This window comes from Alligator mississippiensis, chromosome 9 (genome assembly GCF_030867095.1).
Source record: "Alligator mississippiensis isolate rAllMis1 chromosome 9, rAllMis1, whole genome shotgun sequence".
Classification (NCBI taxonomy): Eukaryota; Metazoa; Chordata; order Crocodylia; family Alligatoridae; genus Alligator; species Alligator mississippiensis.
In genome coordinates, this window is record NC_081832.1 from 15,640,505 (window position 1) to 15,662,969 (window position 22,465).

The 22,465-nt window shown below is 43.9% G+C and overlaps 1 long non-coding RNA gene across 3 annotated transcripts in view; it reads left to right on the top strand.

Moving 5' to 3' along the window:
• Window positions 1-22,465, top strand: part of LOC109282466 (uncharacterized) — a 237,135-nt gene that overhangs the window by 166,008 nt on the left and 48,662 nt on the right. Inside the window, exons 4-5 of one of the 3 annotated variants that reach the window (XR_002089458.2) lie at window positions 3,777-3,826; window positions 5,007-7,755. The exons of 1 other annotated variant lie outside the window; for it this stretch is intronic. This is a non-coding gene — a long non-coding RNA (uncharacterized LOC109282466). Of the gene's footprint in view, window positions 1-3,776; window positions 3,827-5,006; window positions 7,756-22,465 lie in introns of those variants that run through there. One more of the 3 variants, XR_002089459.2, reaches the window with a different exon arrangement.

A 22,465-nucleotide genomic window follows, 5' to 3' on the forward strand; every position in this document is an offset into this window, starting at 1 on the left:
TTAGTGTCATTGTGTACAAAGACTTCAGAATCTGGTCATGATTCTGCAGTCTCAAAGTTTGTTATCGGTAGATGGATGTAATGCAGGTTGTGATGATATGCAGAATTAATTAGACCTTTTTATCACTTCCTATTCTGTGAATCAAACTAGTATTCCCCCCCAAAAAATTAAGAAAAAAAAAGAGAGAGAACATTTATAATAACGAGTGAGGATCTTTCAGAATTTCTCCTAACCTCATTTTATAGGCACATTTTTAATATAAATATATGTGGTCAGATTCTTGAAGAACTGAATCTTCAATCTTACATCTGGCTTAAAAATGTGATGGTGTGTAGAAATTTTGTAAAGCATATGCAAACGACAGAAGTGGCATACAAAACTAGATAGTAATACTCACTTAAAAAAAAGTTCTGTAGGCTTTTGGGGGAACAGGTTATAAATAAGACAAAAGCTGGTACTTTCCCATTCACATCAGGGGCCCCTGCCACAAGGGTATGTTAAACCAGGTTCTCAGCTGGGCCTTTTTTTCTCAGGTTGACAGCACATTGTAGGCTGCCTGCTCCTCTTCTGCTTGCTTTAGAGTAATATAAGCACCCTACTGTTTATATAGCTCAATATTTCAGTCTGTATTACATGGGGGTTGGAAGCCAGGCACAGACTTCAAGTGACTGCCTCTCACTGTCCCATCTTGGTGTTGATGAGCTGAGGGAGCCATACCAAGCTCTCTTTGTGGGTTAGAGTCCTTCTAAAACAGGACTTGAAAGAAGGGGAAACCAAAGCCCTTTTTGTAATGCACACACAGTAAGAGCTGCCCATAATGTCATGTGCATTTGACAACATGAGTGTTTGGGCAAAGAGTTTTTCCTTCTGGTGCCTATAAAATAATTGGAAAAACTTTTAAAGGGGTTTGGGAATGATTTCTGGAAACTCTAAGACAAACTTCATTCTCCAAGTCACTAGTCTTGGTTAGTGTCTTACACAACACTTCTAAGTCGTAGGTAATGGTATGCATAACCCCAAAGAGCAGAAACAGAAAGACAGGAAATTATGGCTGAATGTGTGTTTTCTTAGGGCGTTTGTGCTCACTGTTGGAGAAGTCAGTGCCAGCTATTGTGCAACGCAGCAAGAAGTCCCTTTTCAGCTGAGTTCTGCTAAAACTCAGCCAGATTGTAGTGGGATTCAAAAGTCTCCAGAAGAAATACCCTGTGAATAAAGGCAGCTGCTCAGCTAGTGTCATGTTAAGAATACCAAGAACATTGTTTATTCCAGCATTCAAACATCATGAGACAGACCCTCTCCAAATGATGAGATTTGCTTAAAATCATGATGTGCTTAAAATGAGTAATGAATGTATTGGGGGGGGGGGCAGTTTGTTGATGAACCTTGGGGATCACACTCTCTCCAAAACCAGGAAGTCTACCACTCTGCTAGGGAGAAGGTGGGGTAGGGGACACCTTAGAGACTGATTCAGGGAGGCATGGGATTTCATAGGCAACAGCCTACTTCGTCAGATGCTATCTTCATCTGAGATTTTCATCAGCCTTGAGGATGCCTTCCCTGTCTGTTTTGGGAAGTTGGCTGGACAAGTGTGTTGAGGCTATTTGGGGCAAGGAGGTAATTATGAGTATGACATTGCTTTCCAACAGACAAAAGGGAAGCAGAATGGGGAGCAAGAGGCTTTTGGATGATCAACTCCCCCCCCCCCCCCCCCCCGTTCCCCCCCCAAATGACACACAAGTTACAACCAATGGCCAGTTTTATATAAAAGGGATAGATGCAATTGTGCTGGAAGCACGAAGCGAGACATTATCCCAGCATATGTACTGACAAAAGATGAACATACTGGCTAGGAACAGAAATCACACACAAACCAGTATAAGTGACTGGAAACCGGTCTAAACCTGTAACAGAAGAGAAGTTCGGAGCTGAGGCAGCTCTGCTCCCCAGCCCAGCCAGTGAGGGGCCTCGTGGGGCCGGTGAGGGGGGACCAGAGCCCCAGCCCTGGCCCCCCAGCTGAGGTCTGCACAGCACAGCAGGTTTCCCCCCCCCAGCCCAGCTTTCCCTCCTCCCCCCCGCCCAACTCCACCAGTCCCAGCCCCTCCCCCAGACCTGGCCTCTCAGCCACAGGGAGAGGTGGGTAGGGGGGAGAACATAGCCCCCATCCTCATCCCCCCCAGCTGGGGTCTGCACAGTGCAGGGGGACCCTGTAGTGGGGACTTGTCCCCCCACCCAGCTGGATGATCACCCCAGCCCTGCCCCCCGTGCCAGACCGGGCCTCTCTACTGCTTGGGGGGCAGGGTGGGGGGCTCTGTTCCCCCCCATCTGTCCCTCCCCCCATGGCTGAGATGCCAGGTCTGACACAGGGGTGGGCATGAAGTGATCGCCCAGCCAGGGGGCAGGGGGGAAAGCCAGGTTGTGGGCAGCCTCCCTGCCCATGCTGTGCAAACCCCAGCTGGGGGGAGCCTGGGTGGGGGTATGCCCCCCCATCCTCTCTGGGGCTGCCATGGCAACCAGCTCTGCAAGCCTAGGGCTGGGGGCAGGGGAGGTCTGCGATGACAGTAGGTGATTGGGGGGTGCCTGCCAGTCAGGGATGGTGCTGCTTAGCTGGGCTCTCCTGTCCTATGCAATGTCTGGCACACTGGGAGGCAGGCGGGAGTGATCCCCCCGCTCTCCAACCAGGCCAGTGCAGGCATTTGCCTGCCTTTCCCCCTGGGCAAACCTGAGTTTCCTTTGGTCTTGATCCAATCTTTGCAGCTTAGCGAAACCCATGAAGGTTGGATCAATTCTGCCTTGCAGTTTTTTTTGACTGTCTGTACTTAGCCACTGTGTTAAATATCATCCTGGAGTTCTCAGTAACAGGCTCTTTCCCATTTATTGTGACACACGGGCTAATCATAGCCTTCTGCTGCAGTAAGTCTTGAGATATGAAGTATCGGTGAAGGCTTTTGCTAGAAAATAAACAGATTTCAGGTAGAAACTAGCCTGTGAGTGTGCAAAGATGAAGTTTAGAAAGTGTCATACAGACCAGATCCAATACATAGGTTCACTGTCATGGGCTGTCCATTCATACTTTGCATCATACACAGCCCAGTAATTTCATCACAACCTTACATCAGAGTCCTAGCCAATGAGCCAGATTCTCCACTGAATTCCTATATTTTCACCCCAGGACAATTCCACTGAAATCAGTTCAGGAACTGAAGTAACAGAGTGGATTTTATGCCAAAGAAATCAATGCTACAAGCTTTTGAGCTTCCGGACCTGCTGTTTTTCTTTAGCCCCTCTCTGTAGTTTTTTTTATGCCACTTGGGGATGTTGATGGGTTCACATGTGTAGGAGGCTCCTCTGTCATCTCAGGAGACCAAGTTAGGTGCTAGTATTAAATACTGAATGACAGATTTTTCATAGCTTGAGAAGAACAAAACAAAACAGCTGTCTGAATAATAATGAAGGAGCAGGAACTAAGTTGCTGTTTGAAAATAAACTCGACATTGAAGATGGTGATTGAGATAAACTTATGGCCCAAAATGTGAATATTTAAGACACTCAGAAAATGTTCTTATGTTAGTGGTTTGCAAATGTAGGAACAGTATATTCAATCTTTATTTTCTCTAGCATGTTATTTAGCTTAAAGTGCAGTTCAACATTAAAAACTGACCATGGCACTATTTTAATAAAGAGATCTGCTGCTTTTATTATTCAGTTAGATCGACTAGCTTAACTTTTGTGTCAAAAAAGTTTTTACTGCATTTTTTTTACTCCTGTTAACCCTGCAGATCCAATACTGCTGAGATTGATTGAGTGGAAGATTCTTGTTTTGAATCAGGTTTGTGAAGTTCTTCTGTTTAAAATCATTAAGACACTGGCTGTTACCGAAGCCCTAATTCTATGGAACCCTTTGACTGGTGAAAAATTTCACTAAATTTGGCTTTCAGATTTGGCTTTCAGTAAGTCAGTAGTTATCTAAGAAACAAACATTTTATGGGTAAGTAGCACAACTGATATGGAAGACACTGAGAGGTGGAAAACAAAAAACTCCGTGATGGCATCTTTAGAAAGAAGCTTTTCAGAACAGACTCATATTTTTACACTGAACATACAACACAGAGGAGACATATAACCATGTTAGATCCTTGAGTTCTCAGCACTGCTCACTGCATAGTGCTCAGAGCAGTGATTCTCAACCAGGTGCCTTGAGATCCTTTCAAAGGTGCCACCGGATGTCACTCAATGTTAGCACTGTTAAGTGTGCAAACATGATTCACAAGATAAACCCACAGATCTCAAGTAGGAATCAATAGCGATAAAAACATTCCGACCTGTTGTAGGCTTCCTTGGTTCTTTGCAAAAGCATTGCTTTATTATTTTCTGTAGTCAAAACGAAAAAAAAGAGTGAAAACTAGAAGTGGCGTTTTCCGAGGGGTGTGCCTCAAGTCTATCGAGGGGTGTTTCAAATCTAAAAATGTTGAGAACCACTGGCTCAGAGTATAACATACTACTGGCTCATGAAGATGTGCTAGACTGAAGGCCACAAACTTGTCTTTATCTACATAAAAAGACCAGCATAAACAGCAGCACCAGAACTTTCTACCTGCTTTTGCTGGCCTGCCCACATACCTCAACTCTGATGAAGGGAAAGCAACTCCAGGCATGAGAATATAGTTCAGTTTCAATGACCATTTGATCCCTACCTGCTCTGCTGAGATTGCAAAAAGCAGTGCTACATGTGACAGGGCTTTGTGTGATACGGACCCTTTTTCCATCAGGAAGTGAAATGAGATCTGCCAAATCTATTTTGCGTTGTCTGCTGAAACGCCATCAGATGGCATTAATTTTGCCACAGGCTTCATTAATTAGTACCCAGACAGTGAACTGAGCTCTTTGGCTGAATGCACAAATAGAATTAGGAGGCTCTACAAAGATGTCCTACAGGGACTTCAAGATTTGCTTGTTCATTAGAATTAATATCTTCAAAACAGTAAAACTCTCTTTTTTTGTATTCCTAGGCATGTGCAAAGCAACCGACAGGTCTGCTCAAAGACCAGAGTGCATCTCAGAAGCTTAGAAGAGGACATACAGGTTACAATGTGTGGTAGATATCTGGATACAACTACAAAGTAGAGCATGTTTGAACTGTTTCTTTTCTTTGGAAGGGCAATAAGAACAGGAAGAGACAGTTTTTCTGGATTTGCCAAAAGTTAAGTCATTACTGATACAAACAGTATCTCAGGTTACTGTTTGGGTTTAGAAACATTTATGAATTGCACTGGATTGAACTCTTCAACTCTGAACTTCAACCCCAACTCCCTCCCTGGCTGACACCGAAGGGTCATTTCTATTCTTTGCATTATGTCAGTGGGGACACCCCAGAGCTGTTGCATATATGTTTAGATGGTGGTGGCAAGTTGGAGGCCCTGAACTCCTTTGGTCTGGTGCTGCTGAAAAATGATTTAATTTGGAACCACTGCAAGGATTCAAGACGTTTTACTGGAGGTGGATGTAAAGCCAAGTTCCAAATGCACATGGTTAGAATTTAGTTGCAGACTAAGTAAATACACAGAAGCAATGAAAAACTCCTGATGTACTATTGCATGTTGTTTGACCAGTTTTAAGAAAAATGTCTGTGTGAGCACAGGGGCTTTGCACACAAATTGTTAATGCTTTATTCAGCCTAACATTTTATTTTTGGTCAATCAACATTTCAAATCTGATGAACAAGATCTGCCAAGTATAGGTACTCATCACGGCTGCTCTCTCCAAAAGTTCACTCTTTATTCACTCTCCAAAAGTTCACTCTAACCTAAGATGCTATTGATGGGTTGATAGTGTGAAATGGTGCCACTGGCTCTGAACTAGCAAAAGGCAAGTAGCAAAAGTTATTTAGTGGGTGAATGCAATTAATGCTGCAAAGTGATAAGCTCCAGAGTACTTTGAGTCAGACTGTACTGCTCCTGGGCGCAGTGTCTGTATGTGTGCTCAAGGCAGCAGCACTTTGAGCCAGGGCAGAGCAGACCCAGGCTGGCAGCAAGCTCAAGGGAAGCCAGCCCTGGGCTCTGAGGAGTGGTGGTGGGTGGAAGAGGGGATGGCTAGGGCATGAGAGTGCCAAACATGCAGAGCCATGTGGCTAGGTGGCAGGCAAAAGTCTGGCTCCCTGAAGCCTGGGCTGACTAGGTGCAATTTCCACCCATGGTCCCTGTCTACATGAGTGTTCGATCTCAGTTATTTACTTTATCACAGGATAGTACTGTCCCTGACTGTACTAGTTTATGGTGGAGTTAATTAGATTAATGTGTCCTAATATACATGTAGACTGTGATGCTTTACTGTGGAGCTAATTAGTCATCTTGCAGTATAGTGCACATTAGGGCTGTGCAAAGCTTCAGGTGCTGATTCAATTCAGAGGAGATTTGGGCTGATTCGGTGGCCAAATCTCCAAATCTGAATCGAATTGGGAGACCATTAAAAAGGTCTGAACTGATTTGAAGCCTCCAAATCAATTCAGAAAAAGAGTCGGAGGAGATGTGGAGATTTTCCATTCGGCTAGTCCTTGCTCGCCACTGCAGGGAGCTGGACCCGGACTCCATGCTAGTAAGTAGGGGGCAGACGGGGGGGCTGGAGGAGGGTGAAGGGTGTGGCAGAAGGCCATCTTTGTTTCTACCCAAAAACTCTGCTCTGTGACAACTTGGTTAGGATGGGCCCAACAGAGGAGACACACTTTTACCCTATCTCTTTAGGTAACCTGAGCTGGATACATTCCTGAGGGAGAGGGGAAACCTGCTCCCTCTGCCTGCGTGACTAGTATCACATACCTGGGTGAGGGACTTCCTCCCTGGTGGGCTAGAGACTGCCAGTCTGCCTGGCAACTAGTGATGTATTTCAAATTGGTTGGCTGACAGCCAACAGGTGCTGGCCTCCATTGGACCAGGTAAATGAGGTCCCAAGGGCTATATAAGAAAAGGACTGCCCAGGAGGAGAGAGCAGCAGCCATGAGGGAGACTCAGAGACAGAGAAGAGCTGGACCATCTGAAACTTGCTCTCTCTCTCTCAAAACTCATGGTCAAGGAACTGCCTGCCTCCAGAGGGAATCTCCACCTGCCTCTGGATGACACTTGTGAGTAAGCTACCTGAGATCTAACTAGATATTTAGCTTGCAGTAACTCAGCTGTGAGATCAAAGGCTACCCGGCCAGGAGAGTTTGCTCCATGGGATTTCTCTGATATTGCTCTAGCCTGTACCCTATTCTAACCCTACCCTCTGTAACCAATACAGTTCTCCTTTGTACTTAGTGTGGGAGACTTATTGGGAGTAGGTGTAGATTATGCCTTGGGGTCCCCTTGGTTCAGCTGACTAAAGGAGACCGCTACTTGTACTTCCGACTGAGGGAAGCATCCCAAGTTCTTGAAGTGAATCAAGTACCCTGGAGGGCTACTAGGCCTGTGTTACCCAGGGTGCACAGAGGCAGAATCAGCCCAGAGCCCTGGGTGGTGGCAGTGGAACCCCCACGCTAGTGGGTGTGCTCGAGGGAAGGGGTCGGCCAGACGTGAGGCACCCCCAGGGAGGCACTCGGAGCCTGGAAGTTGGTCTGGTGCAGTGAGGTGGGTGGCTCAACATAGGAGCACCCCCTACTGGCCCGCCACAAAGGGGACCATGGGGGGACCCCTGCCAGGCCCCATCCCCTGCCTGCTCCCCCAGTCTCCCTGAGTGCCTCGCCTACTTTCCTAGCCCTGTCAATGCATGCCCCACCCAGCCCCAGCATCCTGGCTCTTTAAAAAAAAAAAAAAAAAGCCCTGCACTCACTGGCTCCTGCCAGGTTGGGGGGGGCAATTCCTGCTGCCCCCCACTGCTCTGTGCTTCATGGGGGGGTCTGCCTAAAGCCCCCATCCCCTGCCCACTCTCCTAGCCCTGTCAATGGCTGCCCCACCCAGCCCCAGTGTCCTGGCGCTTTAAAAAAAAAAAAGCTACACATTCATTGGCTGCTGCAGCAGCCATTGGAGCTTCTGGGGGCTCATGGCTGAGCTCCCCCATGCAGCGCAGAGCAGTGGGGGGCAGCAGGGATTGTCTCCCTACCTGGCAGGAGCCGGTGAGTGCAGGGCTTTTTTTAAAAAAGAGCCGGGACGCTGGGACCAGGCAGGGCAGGGCAGCCATTGACAGGGCTGGGAGATCAGGAGGGGATGGAGCCTGTTTGATTCAGAGATTTGGCCAATTTGGCAGCAGCTGAATCTTTGAATCAGATTCAGCCAAATTGATTTGGGACAATGATTTGAATCACCGAATCGAATTACTGTCTCCTGAATCAGCTGAATCTGAATCCAAAGCAAATACTAGCTGGTTCGCACAGGCCTAGTACACATGTAGATGCACCCAAAATGACATAATGCCCACTCTCAGGAACATCAGTAGAGCCATAAAAGGAAGAGGGGGAAACAGTGAGATAAACATGTGGATTTATCATGTCCACAAGTTAGAGAGGCTTGGTTGGGAGGGCTGAGTCCCAAAGTAACACTGAATAGTCCTTTGGGAGGGTGTGGTTTTGATTGCTAGTGAGAGAGGAGGATTCAAGTTGTTTAACAGTGGACTGTATGCAAGTCTGATGTTTCACTTTACAGGGATTCGTGCAAAAAAACCTCTTCGTTTTCTATTTAGAAGGGATGCATATTCCACTTAGCACTCAGATTCAGGCTAAAACAAACCCAAAAGCCCAGACTTGAACTCAGCTGAAATAGCCACATGTACTTAGCTTTGTTTCTAAGGCATCTGTTCTTAACTTTGACTAGCTTTCAGTGTAATGCCAGAACTGGCTGCAGGTGCACAAATCTTTCAGCAGAATGGTACTTTAGTTTTGGAGCAGTTATAACAAAACATAAAACCAGATGAGTTTCATGTCGTATCAGATTTTCTTGCAAACATTTTGCATGGCTGTACTTAGCAGCTATAAGAAAGCAGGGAAGTATCCGGGAGTCAGAGGGCTGCACAGCAAGAAAATTATGCTTCCTTTGCTCTATGTATGATGTCAGACATGAATGCCTATTTGCCTGTTTGGTCCACAAACCTCTCTGTGCTTCCCACCCCTTGCACTTACAAAGGTGTCCCTAAGCAACAGGGCAGATTTAGTTCAGCTTCTGAAGGACCTTTACCTGCTTTTGCTTGTGACAAAGCCCTATCTAATTTTGCTGCTGTTGTGAACATCCATATCTGTTTTGGCAAACCTAGCTGATCACACTGCTTTTCTGCAAATCCAAAAAGGATCTGGTCTGACTTTTGGAGTGAAATCTGTTTATACTGCTCTGATTAAAATATATCTCCAACTTGAGTAGAAGCCAGCTATGCACCACATCTGTTTAATTAATTTTTGAAACTGCACCATGCTACCTAATTTGAAGCAGCACTGCTATTATATCATGTCTGCCCTGTTTGTAAATGGGAAGTGACCAGGATGCTTTTGGTAAAGTGATGCCTTCTCTATAGCCGCATGTATACTTGGGCTACAAATGCCTATTGGATATTTAACACAAAATGATATTTTCAACACACATGTGAAGGAAGAGAGAAGAATTAGCCAAACTTATGTGAATTTCCATTAAGAGCAAAAGAGGGAACCCTTGCTACCACTCTGAATCTGGCCTCTGTTTATTTTGTGTGAATCAAACTATGTAAATACTACAGCATAACATATAGATTACATTTACATTAACTATACTGTGGCTGTGTCTACATGTGTACTTTACTGTGGAGTTGACTAATTGCTGCAGAGTAAAGTGTCACCATCTACATGTGCAATGACATTAGGCCACAGTAAACTAATTAACACCACCATAAGAGAATACTGTCAGAGACAGTATTCTCTTATGGTGGAGTAATTAACTGTGATTAAACACAGGTGTAGATGCTGACCACAGGCATAAATTGTGCCCAGTCAGTCCAGGGAGCAGGGTGTTAGATTCCTGCCTGCTGGCTAGTTGCATAGCTTTGCACTTTCAGTACCCTTGTGCCTCAGCCAGCTCCTTCGCTGCCTGATGCTGCCACCTGGAGCAGAGCAGGGCAGGAGTGGCCCTGGCATAAACTGTTCCACCTCAGCTCAAATTGCTGCTGTCCCAAGCACATGTGTAGACACTGTGCCTGGGAGTAGTTTACTCTGGCTCAAACTACTCCAGAATTTATTGCTTCAAATTAATTACACATGTAGATGCACCCTGGAAGAAATAAATTAGCACTTAAAGGCTCATTAATTCTTCTTGCAAATTTCTTATTTTTCCATACAGTGCTTTCTCGCAAGTGATGGTTACCACCATTAATGTGGTAAAACTGTGGGGTATCAGGGCAGGTCTATAAGTAGCACAGTTAGTATTCTGGGAGCCATACTAGTGCTGGATTTTACAGCAGGAGAGATGTTTTAGATAAATAAGTTAAGCGTTGGCAAAGCTTAACAGACCTGGGCTAACTAGACTGGCCCCTATATATGGAATAACTTCCTTATCCAAATATAGTAAACTCTCACCTTCTATCCTAGCCAGGCTATGAAATCTGTAGGGTAGGGATTATCTCCTCCTACGTATTGGTAGAATACCTAGTGCAATGGGACCTTTCCTGACTAGGGCATTGTGTGACAAAAGTACAAATATCCCATTCATATTCCTGTTGAAGACCCATGACTTTTATTAGTGCAAAATGGTAGAAACCCCCCAAAACTGCTATTTAAAATGATCTCAACATGATTCTTCTCTGGATCTCCCAATGCACTGTCTCTCTCTGTCTGTCTTCCAGCTTGTAAGTTCTGCCTGGGCATTTGTGCTTTTGGTAGCACCAAGCATCTTGTCAGCAACTATACAGAAATAATTATAGACAAGCATTTTCCTGGTAGACTGACTTGTTGTTTTGTTCCTTTTCACTGTCACTTATTGGCATTACTGCTACTGGCCATTCTAAGCCAAAGCCCTGCTCAGAGTTTATCCTTTTTAAATACATAGTCATTCAATGTTTAACTATGACTTACCTCTATTTTATCAACATGTTTCTGATATTGGACTGCCTAAAAATAGGTGCAATATTTTTGGCAGAATCCACAGTGCCCCTGTAGGCTTGTTGAAAAGTAAATGCTGTAATGTATATCCTCTTTATCACTCTCTTTGGTGAAAGGATACAGAACTGTGATTCCCAACTCCCACTGAAATGCATTAAGAATGCACTTAACTTGCTCTAACCCAAGTGTTGACTTCTGAGAATAGGCTAGTCAAAGAGGTAGGATGTTCTTCTTACATGAGTTGCAAGATAATCCTTCATCTGTGTCATATATTAGAACAGAAAGATAGACACTTGGATAAACACCCTTCTCCATTAGAGCACTGCACCTTGAGGTGAACATAAGTGCTGGAAGAGCATTTACAACGCAAGAACAAAAATGAGATGACCCCTGGCATCATTGAAAACTACTTTATGCCAAGGTCTTCCTCACTTAATAGGGATATTGAAACAAGTCATGGAAATGATGACTGATCTCAACCATATGGAAACAAAGAGATTAGCTGCTAATATGGAAAGTTACCTGGCCAGCTTTTAGATCAGTAATAAGGAAAGAGAGGAGATTACAAGGGGAACTGCCTAGATTGTGAGGTAATGTAACCCTTATGAACACTGGAGGAGTTAAAACACTAGAGGACCCAGAGGTAAATAATGTTCTATGTAAGAGCCAGAAGCATATGTAATAAGATGGCTGAATGACAGGTCTGCATTTTCTAGGATGTGCTTAATATTATTTGAATAATAAAGATGTGAAACTTAACTAAGAGGATTTCAAACATGAGGGAAATATGGGGGAAGGCAACAGGGAAGCAGGGCCAGTGTAGAAAGCATCAACTGAGGGGTTCATTGCAAAACAAACCATTTACAGAAGGATTGGGAGGGCTGGTGAGAATCAGCAGAAGCAAGTTCACTTGCAAGTGGGGAAAAAAGAAATAACAATGCATATTGTGTTATGGAGGGAATACTTAAGTTACTAAGGGTGGTTCTCAACTATATCCAGAAGTGGACAAAGGTGAAAAAAGAAATAATTGATTTCTCTAAAAGTTGTGCGGTAGGGTTGATTTTGCCAAATGGACATAAGATGCAACCATGCATTTGTGTGGGTGACTAATGTAGTAAATGAATTGTTCAAATACAGCAGCCAAACCTTGAGAGCTAGCACTGCTGTGCATACATCTTGTTGATGCCCCATCAGAAACTTTGAGAATTGCTCATCCCCTTGTTGTTTCTCCTCCTCACCCTGGCTTGTAGACAAAAAGTAAAAAGCAAATCTTGGGGAAGTACTTGATTACTGAAGAGCATCTGGAATCCAACTTTTGCCTTGAAGACATGTCCACACCCATAGATCCATTCTATAACTGCAATTTAAATCATGAAGTGGTGATTAGACTACATCAAGAGGATGGGTTTTTAACCAAATCATAGGCAATATTATTATAGACAGAACTGGCTAATCCTTATTTGGAAACTTGTTAATGTTTGTATAGGATGGTTTGGATAGGGAAGATCCTGCCTGAGGCAGGGAGTTGGGACTCAATGACCTTTGGAGGTCCCTTCTAGCCCTACTTCTCTATGAATATTATTGCCTTGGAAAGGGGTGAAATATTGTTTGTAGGAAGGTGAAGTGTTTATGGGCATTGGCTGAAATAGAAGTGATCTAGAAGCTTAGAAAAAGTGTAAACAAAATCCAGGGCAGATGGTTTTTTCACACTACAAATAACCCCAATATAAATTCATTGAGAGTGACCCAACAGAGGCATTGAAAATGCAGAGATGGTTTTGATAAAATGGAATAAGTTATATAGTTGAAGTCCTGTGGCACATGGCCTAAAAACCAGGAAATTAGGAATTAACATGGAGCTCAGGTAAAGCCATTGACAGGAAAGTACAGAGAATATAATGCATGGAATAATATATTGTAAGAAATCATCTATGCTCTTGTTATGACTTCAGACTCAGCTAGACCATGTCTGTCTGTCTGCCTACCTACCTAAAATGGAATCTATGGTGAAACTAGATATTGAAAGACTTTTTATAGTGAGGTTGGTGAAAGTCCAATTTTTTCCCAAGTGTATCTTCTTTGTGCAAATTTTAAGTTTTGTTCAGCTGAATCGATATTTAAAGCAACTCCTTTAAACCAAGATCTTGTCTTCATCAGAGGTTCACTGTTTAGAGCTCATAAAAAAGGCCATAAGAAAACTGATAAAGAGCGGAAGTGGAATTGAGATATTTAAAGGGCGCAGACTAGTTTAGCCATGAAGTCATCATTTCCTTTTTTCCAGTTTTTTCCCTTTCACTCTTTTATAATTTTATAATTTCCTGGATTGTTTCTACCTTTGCACATTGACTTATACAATTAGTACATACAGTATGTATTTTGTTGGCTTAGTATTTTGGTAGTTCTTGGAAATATGCTGCCATCAGAGCTGCCTTCTGGTTCCATTCTTGTCTTTGACCTTGGTGGCTGAAGTTTCTTTCAGTGTCATAAAACCTTAGGTTGTAAAATTCATATTGTAACTTTAATGGCCACATCTGTTTTAAGCATTTTTGTTTTAAGAACTCAATGTGAATTTAACGACAAGGTAATAAAAGTAAAAGTTGAAGGAAATTATCACAGATTTGTAAAGCCGTAAGATAGGTTTCTGCATTTATGTGAGCCATCAAATTACAAAGAACCAACCCAGTTGCTTTTATTGTAGCAAACTCTATTCCTTACACATTTCTCATTTCAATCTGCTGACTTGAATTAACATTTCATTCTTATTGGTATTAATAATTGCAATTTTACCCAGATGTACAAATGTATTATATTTACAAAAGTTTCTCTGAAAATGCTGAGACAAAGTATTCTCTCACCATTGCTTTTCCTGCGTGTTTGATACCTGTAGAATGTAGGAAACGGATGAATATAGATCACGTCATTCTCCTTCAGTCACTTTACATGGCCTTCCAAAGAGGTCATTAGAAATGAAGGTCCTGGCTCTTAGAAGATGAAAATCAAGGTAGTGGAGAGGAAATCAGTTGGGCTATCAAATTTTGCACCAGCTGAAGATCTAGCTGAAGATCTATCCCAGTTAATGACTTCATCTTATGTTTTGGAATGGGCTCTGTATGATATGAACTTCCTATTAAGACTTGAAGGGTCTTAATAAGTCTAAAGTCTGTCAATAGCCAACAGTGAAACTTCCTTAGTTCACAGTAACCTATTAGGGCACCATTTAAAATGTAGTTAGGCTACCGCCTTGAGGCAATCCTGCATCAGATATCTATTCAGCTAGGGATAGACATTACACATAAACTGGTTTAAGTGATCAGAAACTGGTTTAAACCTGTAACAGAACGTAAGTTCAGCGCACATAAGCCAGTTTCAAAATGGCTGAAACTGCTTTAAGATAAAAGTGGTTGAATGTAGTATCAGATTTAACTGATTTGAGTCAAACTGGTTTATGCAATGTCTGTCCCAGATCCCTTGCTGGTTTTAGATAAACCAGACTACCCCAGCATCCCGGCATGATCTCTGGGCTGGGTGGGGCTCTCTGCTTCACAACAAGGCTGGCCCTGCCCCTCTGCTCTCTGGCCAGAGCTCTGGCAGAGACTGAAGGTACAGCAGGATCTGCCTGGCTTCCCCCTGCTCTACACCCCCTTGCTGCTCGTTGCTCAAGCAGGGATCCTTCTTTCACTCCCTCCCTCCCATTTCCTACAGCATGGACCCAGTCCCAAAGACTCTATGCATGTGGTATGCTAGCTAATGCTGACAGGTGTCTGCGTGTGTCTCCAATTTCACTGGGACAGGCAAACGGAACAGTGTCTGCTTAGTGCTTTTTGGAGCTAATCAGCAGATCAGCTGGTAACAGCCCTCTGTTCCTTCCATGGAAAAAGCTGTTAAAGAAGACCTTGAACTAATGTAGAGAGTCAGTTGTTTCACTGATGGGGTGATAAACACTGTTATCAGCCCCCTGCTAGCTTGCTTCCCTGTCAGTTTACTGCAGACAGTATAAAGAAGCAGGAAGGGAGATTGAAAAGCTCCATATCTTCAGCAGATGCATGCACTGCACACCCCCCGCCCACCCTTGCCTAAGAGTGCTAGCAGGGGGCTGGGGGCTGGCAACACTCCTGCCCCTTAAGCAGAGAGCACGGAAAAGCCTGGGCTGGTGCAGGCAGACCTCCCTAATCAGAGTGTCCTTCCTGGGGGCTGGGCATACCCCCTCAGCTCAGCATTGTGGAAGGGAGGGAGGGCTGCTCTAGAAGCCACTGGCTGAGCCACTGCAGGCATGTGCCTGAATTTTCTCCATCCAGAGAGAATGTCTGTGTGGTTACAAACTGGTTCAGCCTAGCCAGGTTAGATTAACTTGCAAAGGTTGAATCAATTCAGGTTCAGGCTTTTTGAATATCTGTCCCTAGCCTTCTTGTTTTGGCCAGGTCTAGGACCACTGTGATTCAGCTAACTTTATTTTTCCCCACATACAAAATGTGCATGGTAAGTACTGGCCTCAAAGGCAGGACCTGAAAAATGGGCTTATGAAGAGGCTCAGCCAAGCATTATCTATTTAGTGTTCCCTGTACCAAATGGGCTGAGGACAGCAAGATGACTATGACAGTGTGTCCTACTCAGTCCTGCAAACAGACATTTCATCTTAACCAGAAGTATCTAAGGGCTGACCAGGTGTTAATACAATTGTCTCTGGAGTGCTGCTCCTACCAAGTCCCGGAACGTTATGAGTCCATCTTAAAGTTCTTAACAGGGATTCCAGCAGACACCCAAAAGGAGGCACTGTGTTTATTCCTGCTGCTGGTGGAAGCAGCCAAACTAGAAAACTGAGAGCCACAAAGCTCACAAAGGAACTTCCAATAAACCTCCCCCAGATGCAATAGTCCTAAGCCAGCATGAGGTGCCTCCTACACTAAGTCTCAGGATTCATTTGTCACTGCTCTGTTCTGGGCTTTTCCACCATCTGATTTTACTCTTCACTAATGAACAGGGACCAAATGCAGAGCTAAGAACATTTTCCAAAGCATCCATAAATGTTGCATGGAATGTATATCAAATAAGAATTACATAAACATTTATGTAAATCAATTATAAATGAGGAGCTAACATTTCGAATTGCCTTTAGTCTAATTTCATACTTAAAAATCATCATAAGAAGACCTTGCATACTCCGGGGGAGGGGGGGGAGGCTAAATTATGGCTAAATTATGCCAAAATGTATAGGTATTTAGAATTTATTCTATTATAGTGACTGAGGCACTGGTAGGCTTTCAAATTGCTTAAAAATTGTAAATATATCAGTAAAACATTGTGTTCAACTGATCTCTCTCTCTCTCTCTCTTTATATATATATATATATATATATATATAGTGGCATTTCATTTTAATCGTGGATTTTGGGGGTTTTAAATCAGAGAATTTGTGGTTTTTATCAGAGAATTTGCAATTTTTAAACAGAGAAGACCAGGATCTCTTTTTACGAGTTATGGGCCTGACTTTAGTGCTTTTTTGTATGTCAAAGTTTTATTCAGAAGGACAGAAGATCCATTAAGGAACATTGCCAGCATATGACTAACATATTGATTCTGAAGAAATTATGACAAAACAAAAAAAAAAGCACACTTTCCTATCATTAATACCACATTCAGAAATAATTTCCCTGCAAATTTTTTCCTTTCATGTTCCTTTTCCCTTCAAACTTTGAAAGTATCAGGTCTGGAAGTTCATAAATATAAAGTGAAGGAAGCCCTTTTTCTTACAAATAGTAGCAAGTGAGTGTTTATCACTCTATCTTTGCATAGTTCTTAATAGCAATGTAGGGTTTTCTGGATCCAATTTATTTTTCCCTTAGAAATAAATAATACTGTGTCAGCTGAGTCTAAATTTGGAGCTATATTCATGCCTGGTACAACTATGTTTGTTTCCAGTGCTACACCTAAGGTTTATTTGGACCTTAGATTGAGGAGATTAAACTACGGATTTCAGATGTCTTAACCTTTTGGCTTTGTATGACAGTAAGTGGGCTGATTGCAATAAATTGTTTCCAGACCCAGCCGATAAAGCTATAACATTTTTCCACTCCCCCTCAGCATTGGGATGACATCTGCTGCTGCAATGTTAAAGGAGAAGAGGTGAAAACATTGGCTGAGCTCACTAGTTTTAATGAATCCTGGGGATATTCAGACTAATTATCCTTAGTTAATTCTTTGCCTAAGTAATAGACTAAAGCCCATATTTCTTTCTCAGGTACTCACACAAGTCTCATGAGTTCAGCAAATTTTCATTCTAGCTGGTTGAAATTTTTGAGTTTTGAAAAACAGTGAGAAAATTTAAAAGGAAATGTTTTCCACTAGCTCTAGGTTTAATGCGGTATAAGTGAGGGTAGACTTCGGACCTAATTGTGTAATTTGGACTCTTATTTCTCTTTTCTGTCGTTTCCACTGAAAAGACAGACTTATAGTATCTCTTCATGTGCTTAATGCTATTGCTAATTGCTCAGCTGGGACTCCTAGGGACCATTAAGTGTCTATTGATTGTAATTAGCTTGCTTTTGACAGACAAAGTTGGCTCTGGTAGTTTAACCCTGTCTGGAACTATAAACAAAGACCTTTATGCTTTTGCTGACCATGACTTGCTAGCTTTACTCTTGTGCAATGTTATAGTTTCCAGCTAGTTTTTAGTTAGTCTGATTGCAGAGGTTGTTAACTGGGATGTATTATCACTTAGGAACTCTTTCTTTGACCTTTGAACTGTTTAACTCTTGAGCATCTGTGTTACACGGTTGTTGTTCTGGTGGCATAGCAAATTTACTGTGTGTGTTCAAATGCATTGAGGTCCAAACCCAAGGGGATAAAAAACTTGCTTTTCAGAAACAGTGAATTCTGCACATTTTAATATAATATATGAAGATTGGTTAAGATATAGGCTAGGGACAGACATTCAAAAAGCCTGAGCCTGAATTGATTTAATCTTTGCAGGTTAGTCTAACCTGCAAAGATTGGAGCAGTTTACAAGTGGATATACATTCCCTTTTCATTCCAGAAATGCAGGCACATGCAATAGTTCTCCATCACCAGGACGGGAAGACAAGGGCCTCAGTAGGAGGACTCAGGTGCCTATATACTAATGCCAGGAGCATGGGGAACAAGCAGGAGGAGCAAGCCCGCCTACTCTCCAGTGTGCATTATGATCTAGTAGGGATTATGGAGACCTGGTGGGACACCTCACATGACTGGAGTGTAGCTATAGAGGGCTATACCCTGCATAGAAGGGACCAGGTGCGGGGAAAAAAGGTGGAGGCATTGCTTTCTATGTGAAAGAGCAGTACACCTCCTTGGAGGCTGACATGAGCTCCAAAAATGGACAGCTTAAAGCCCTCTGGGTCAAGTTGCGGGGGGCGGTGCAGTGAGAGAGACCTAACTGTAGGTGTATACTACAGACTACCAAACCAGGGGGAGGAACTTGATCTGGAGTTCGCCTGATAATTGACTGAGGCCACACATGCACATGACATGGTCGTCATGGGCGATTTTAATTATCTAGACATCTCCTGGGAAAAATACTCAGCCAAGTTGAATCGGTTGCGATCCTTCCTGACCTGTGTCAAGGAGGTCTTCCTGACTCAGGTGCATGGGCCAACCACAGGTGATGCTCTGCTAGACTTGGTCCTGGCCAAAGGAGATGACCTGGTGACCGACTTAAATATAGAGGAAAGTCTGGGTGACAGCGACCGTGAAACAATCATGTTCACTGTCTGACATAAGGCAGACAAATTGGATAGCAGGATTGAAGTCTTGGACTTCAAAAATGCAAATTTCAACAAGCTTAGGTCACTAGTAGGGCAAGTGCTGCAGGACCAGGGACCAAAGGCAAAAGGTGCGCATGAAGAGTGGTTGTTCCTTAAGGACACGATCCTTGAAGCACAAAGGAAGTCCATTCCCATGCGGAGAAAAGGTAACAGAAGGGCTGGGGAGCCCTCTTGGCTAAACAGGGAAATCACGGTCCTCTAAGAAAGAAGAAAGAGGCTTATAAACAATGGAAGTCCAGGGTGGACCCCAAGGAGGACAACTGCACAACAGCCCATGTTGGCAGGGAACAGATAAGAAAGGCTAAAGCGGTGACCGAACTTAGATTAGCAATGGGAATCAAGGACAACAAGATGTCCTTCTTTAGGTACATAGGGAACAGTAGGAAAACAAATGGGAGTGTGAGGCCATTGCTCAACACGGGAGGCTCTCTGGCAGTGGCAGCAGGACCCCCTGTTGTTGGGGGCCCCATGCCAACACAATTTGTTTCACAGTAAATCCACCACTGCATGCAGAGGTGTTTTTTCATAGTACACCTATGCTCTTCTATTCTTAGTCATTGAGCAGAGATGTAATTACCAGAGCCTGTGCCCTGGGAGATGGCAGCAGCAACAGGGGCCAGGGTGGTGGCAGTAGCAGCAACAGCTACCACTTTTGCACCCCCTCTAAGTGGGTGCCTGGGGTTGGTGCAGAACTAACCCTACCAGGGGAGAGATGCCCAGATCACAGGCATTCATGGTGTTCAACAAGGTTACCTGGAAGACTGTAGCTCAACAACAGATTTAAAACCCAAACAGCAACACAGTCAGAGATACGGACAACTGTGAAAGCTACAGCACCTGCTGATGCAAAGCGTTCAGCTTGACACTAACTGTACAATGGGCAAACATGGCCAAGGGAGAGGACAGCTTGTGAGGTGGGACCCTATTCATCTCCTGGTGGCACTGTTTTTATAGCATATCATTACAGACCACATTCATGGCATTTTCAAACAGGTTGTTCAAATCTTATCCTCATTTACTGACATTGAGGATCCCCTTGCACAAACCTTCCCCCTCCTTGCTGTTTCCTTTGGAGGAATTTCCATGCTTTTCCCTTGTTTCCAATGCAGTTGAAAAATTGTTGTAACACACTGAACTGCCAGATCAGATTTCCTCCTAGTTCTGTGGCCTGAGCAGACTCTGGTGGGATGCCTTATTGATTCAAAGCACTTACAAAGACCTACTGGACTATGTGTAATATAAGGTCTCCCAGTGTCAAGGAAATGTTCCATCTGTATGCTCTTTCCCACATAATGAGATAGTGAAAGGATCACCCATTTCAAGGTCAAAGTTATGAGTAAAGCCTGCAGAGCTACAAGTTTTGGACTTTTCTTTTCGGCTCTGTATAAAGAACAGTGGGCTGCAGCAGTGGTTCACAATCACATCTGCAAGTCTGCAGGACAAGTTTGCTTGAAATGCTTTCTTGTTATCTGTGGTCTCTGACTGGTCCCAATAACAATGATCTGGAGGAATGCAGGAAACTGAGGAGGGGTTTCATGCACTTTTACAAACCCCTGGGTCCAGTGCCGTAGCAACAAAGTTTGGCACCTGGGGCAAAGCCTGCAATGGCAGCCTGCCCTCGCCTTGCACACAGATCTGGGGGGCACATGCCCCCCCCCGTACTTGCCTGGGAGAGCATGCAGTGGGAGGAGCCACCCTTCCCCCATCCCTGTGCCCCCCCAAATCAGCTACTCACAGCTCCATCCCACACCCCACCCCAGCTAGGCAGCACCTTTTGGTGCCCTGTCGCTTTGGCACCCAATGGGGTCACCCCACTGGCCCACCCCCCCTTCCTACAGCAATGCCTGGCTCAGATTCTGCCTTAAATTCCATGCTGTAGCATAGCTTGGCTTCAAGGGCTTCCTTCTCAGTGGGTGTGTCTACATGAGGCACACATACTACTGCACAGTAGCATCATGTGACAAAACCTGTGATGCGACACTACTGTGCAGTAGTATTAGGCTACTGCATAGTAGCATCACAAAAAAGGTGTTCACTGGTGCTACTGTGCAGTAACTTGGGTTACTGTGCATATATTTAGTACTTGTATAAACAAGTATTTGTATAAACGAGTACTAAATAAATGTGCAGTAGCATCTCATGTAGACGTGGCCAGTGAGGTTGATTTTTTTTGTCCCTGGAGAATTGTAAGAGCTGGAACTAGTGTTTGGACCTTCCTCTTAGTGCAGGGTTTGGCAGCATATGGCTACACTGGAAAAGGCCAGCTGCAAAGGTTGGATCCAGATTCCTCTGTGTTGGCAGAGTCTACTGCTGTGACTAGGGGAAGGTCAGCCAGGGTCTTTGCGGCATTTGAGCCACAGATCTGCTGATTTATAAGAGAACTGATTTTTCAATGACAAATAGAAATTGTACTCTTAGGCCTTGCCCACACTACAGATCTACGCTGCTAGATATCTGCTGGTGTATTCTTTCCCTAGGAAAGAAACAGCTTCTGCTGACACAAGTTGTTGTTCCTCCAGATTAACAATATTCACCTCACTGAACAACGTAAGCCAAGCCAACAATAGCTCTCCTCTATCAACAGAGCTCCCTCTATGCCAGGGGTTTTGCCAGGACAGCTACATCAGGTGTGATCTCTGCACACCCCTGACTGATGTAGCTTTGCTGACAAATATTTGTGGTGTCGTCCTGGCCTTGGTCTGCCCTGTGAGAGAGTTCCAAAGTTGAATCAAAACTGGCCAAGCCTACATTATAGCTTGGCTTATCCTGAAGCTGGTTACTATTAAACCCAGCATTTAGATATAAACACCAACTCCGTGGGCTCTCTCCCCTCTATGGTAGACACTCAACAGACTGTGAGAGGCAAGGAGCACATTTACCATCTGTACAACACAGGTCTGGGTCTCAGTGCAACCATTCTGTACAACCTGACAGACTCAGCACACTGCACCTATTGTTCTGCAAGGGTGCCGCTAATTCAGTGGACAGCTGCTCAGAGACAACCATCTGCATAATCAAAGCACATGGGGGGAGGGTCAACTAGAGTGGGCAATGGACAGACTTTAAGTTTGGGTAGCAGGCATTCAAAAGCTGACATGAACTAATTTATGAGAAATTGCTTTTAGCAGGTGCTAACCTGTCTCAACTGCAGATAATAGGATAGTTGCTATTGGGAATCAAACCAAAGAGCCATAAAAACTTAATATCATTATACAGTTTGCCAGAGAGCACAGCTGTTGCATTGTCATCATTGCTGTCTATAGAGGATGCACCAATTCCTGCTGAATCTCAGCCAACTAAATGCCAGGAATAATAGCCACATGGCTGGAGAATAGGAGTTGCCTTTACAATGTTTTTCAAGTGTCTTAGGGATGCATATGCGTATTTACCCACCAGCCAACTTCCTTCTTAATGGAGTAATGCTACTAACACCTATTGCAAATCTCCAGTCTCCTCTGTGCCAGTTGACTCCTATTTCTTTCCTAGGTCTGAACAAAGACATGACTTTTTTAGCCCCAGTCTCACTACATATACTAGTAATAGGACTTCTCAGAACTCTGTCAGTCTCCTTCTGTAACAGTCTATCAAATCCTGTAGGGATTTCACTAGTAGCTGGATACAGGATATTGTATTTCTTAGTTTGTTCAGTTGGG